A 3445-nucleotide genomic window follows, 5' to 3' on the forward strand; every position below is an offset into this window, starting at 1 on the left:
GCACGGACAGTTACTTTGCAGGAGAAGACCACTTTTCACTGGGGAGGCATGTTCCCTTGTCTCCCACCGAAACTGGCCGTTGTGGTATCCCTTCCCTCCTACGATAAGGGAAGAGGAACCTGGCCTCTACTATAAATAGAGAGGGTAGGATACCTGAGAGAGGGGAGATCAGATCATCGTAATCCTAGAGCAACACACCAAGCCACTTGGCCTCCGGAGGCTCAAGAGCACTGTACTATCTCGTTCATCAACCTCCTTCAGAGGCAATCCACCAAAAGCAGGAGTAGGGTTTTACGCTTCGCAGCGGCCTGAACCTGGGTAAACTACTGTGTTCTGAGTTCTCCTCATCGTCGCATGAGTTCTTAGCCTTGCCCAACGAGTAGCGAGTCCGGAAAACCGAATCTGTTGAGTGGCCTCTGCGCGCGCCCCTGAGTTTGAATCCCTAGGGTTTTGCGGAGCCCGAAATCCGACACAAATTGTAGCTTCTCAAGTGATTTTTCTTTCATTGCAAGCTCTTCTGTTTCTTTTGATATGTTGAAGTAGAAATTATCACTGGGATAACAGTCCAATGCGTCTATCTATTGAGTCACCCGGTGCGAGTGGAGGTTGGAGAGTATTTTGGTGATGTTGCATAAGACATGATTCCGAATGTCACTTTTTCCTTTGCTTCAATGTTGTTGAAGGAGGCAGGCTGCGGGGGCGGCTTGTGTGCATCCGTAGGACGGCTTGAGCGAGTTGGCGTGGCTTCAGCATGTTGATGTAGACGGGACCGCGGGGGCAGCGGCTTGAGCGCGTCCATTGGGCGGCTCATACGGGCGTATGTAGTCCTACGTGTTGATGTAGATGTGGAAGTCAGCCGTGACATTTGAAAATCAGCACGGACATAGAGTTTGACCGTGGCTTTGTAACTCGGCACAAACAACGAGTCGGCTGTGTCATTTGTAAACTGGCGTGGACGGCGAGGTGGCCGTGGTGTTGTAAGCAGGCGCGGAAGGCGAGTTGGCCACTGCGTTGTAAGCTGGCGTGGATGGCGAGGTTGCCACGGCGTTGTAAGCTGGCATGGACAGCGAGTTGGCCGCATCGAGTTGATGTAGATTGTACAGCGGGGCGGCGGCTTGTACGCGTCCATTGGAAGATGTGGCATGGACAGATGTCGACGCATGATAATATTGGCGCGAGCTTCATATCCACAATATTATATCACATTTTTTGTGAGTACTTGTCCTACGCAGAAAAATATTGCACACAAAGTAATTGTTCTCAAAATAAAAGTTATACTGATAAAATAAATAAGGTCGATAGCACCAGTTATTTTTCATGGATGACTGTCAGAAAGGTTCTGACATATTTGATATAGACCAGGCCATGGGGGTGGCCGCTTGCTCACGTCCGTTTGGCGGCTCCAGCGAGCATGCGCGGACCCGACGTGTTGATGTGGATGCGGGGGTTGGCCACGGCGTAGTAATCCAATGCGGACGCACGAGTCGCCGAGGTGTTCGAGGCATGCGCGAACGAGAGTTGACCGCAATGTTGCAAGACAGTGCGGATGCATGAGTCGGCCACGGTGTTGATGTAGACTGGACCGCAGGGGTGAATGGTAGAACCGACCGCGGCATTGGAGGCCAGCGCGGACGCATGGATCGTACACAGCTTTGTGATAAGGGGCGGACGTGAGCACGAACAGTAGAGCCGGCCGCGGTGTTGGAGGTCGGCGTGGTCACAGGAGTCACACGCGGCATTGTAAGCCTGTGTGGATGCGCAAGTCCGCCGCAGGGGCAGCCACTTGCATGCGTGTCCATCGAGTAATGCGGCATGGATGGATGCTGGATATGATTACAATATGAGCTCCGTGTAATTTCCCTTTGAACATGAGTAATTGTTCTGTGTAAAATATATTCCAAGACAAAGTGATTGTTTTTGAAGAAAACGGAAAATAATAGAAGTATATGCTAAGAAAATACACTGGATGGATATCACCTGACATATTTTGTTGACACATAATCTGTATGCATTCTAGTCGGGCAGGCCCAGGGCAAAGCTTTGGCGGCAAGCCGGGGCGTGGCACCAGAGGGTAGCACGATGGACGAGGCGAAGCCGGCCATAGGGCGCAGCACAGTGGGCGAGGCGAAGCTGGCGGAAAGCGCAATCGACCCAGGGACGGCTCGTGTTGGCGCGCCACGGCGAGGCTCTACTAGTGAGACGGAGCACGGTAGGAGAGCTAAGCCATGGCAGCGATAGTGGCCAGCTTGAGGCGAGGTTGCGGCGGTGAAGCAAACCTTGATGGAGGCAAGGTGTGGTGGAGCCAGCTCGGGATGCGGCCATGGCGAGACGAAGATGAGCCACGGCGCCGGTGGCTGGTGTGGCGAGGCGCGGCCACAGCAAAGACCCGGATCTACTCGAGGCTGTAGGTGAGGCGTGCCATGGTGGGTGCTGGCAAGCGAGGCGATTGATGTGGCGAGGCAAGACCGGCTCGGACGTGAGTCCAAGGCCGAGTCCGTGTCCATGTCAACCTCCGGGTCGCCGGCCATCTTTCCTTTTCTGCTTCTTTTTGGTTGTTGACTGTATGTGATCTCTACGTGTAGCGACCTTTGCCTGGTTAGAAACTCAAGTCTCTTAGTAGCATCCATCAGGAGTTGTCCTCCTGTGCCTTGTAGGTCATACGCGACAAGACAACTTCCTTTACGTGCAGCGCATCGCCCAGCACTTCCATCGCTCTCATACTCCATCTATTTTTTTCAAGCTGGACGTCGCCAAAGCTTTTGACACAGTCTCATGGACTTACTTGCTCGCTATGATGGAGGCGAGAGGTTTTGGCGCCAGATGGAGGGACTGGATGTCAATGATCTGGACATCTTTCTCGTCTATGATCCTGGTCAATGGGGTACCAACAGAGCGTATCTGGTACAAGCGAGGGCTTCGCCAAGGCGACCCCATGTCACCGCTATTGTTCATCCTCGCAATGGAACCCCTACACCGTCTGCTCGATCTCGCCACCTCCTGCGGATTTCTATCAAAGCTAAGTGGCAACAAAGCCGGGTTCAGAGCCTCTCTCTATGCTGATGATGTGGCCCTCTTTGTGAATCCGAGGAAAGAAGACATCACGCTGGTTGGACAGGTTCTGGAGGCGTTTGGTGCGGCGTCTGGTCTGCGTACAAACTTTGCTAAAAAAGCGTCGCCTTGCCGATACGTTGCTCCAATATAGATCTGCTGGATGTGCTGCAACCTATCAACGTCCCGATGGGCCAGTTTCCCACTACCTATCTAGGGATGCCTCTATCCCTCCGCTCGCTCAGGAAAGCTGATTTCCAACGGTTTGTGGCCTCTTTTGATAGCAAGCTCGCAGGATGGATGGGCAATCTTCTCTCCAAGGACGGTAGACTGGCCCTGGCGCGCTCTGTGCTGTCAGCCCTGCCAGTTTTCTTGATGTCTCTCCATCCATTCCCTA

Source organism: Hordeum vulgare, chromosome 4H, assembly GCF_904849725.1.
Source record: "Hordeum vulgare subsp. vulgare chromosome 4H, MorexV3_pseudomolecules_assembly, whole genome shotgun sequence".
Lineage (NCBI taxonomy): Eukaryota > Viridiplantae > Streptophyta > Magnoliopsida > Poales > Poaceae > Hordeum > Hordeum vulgare.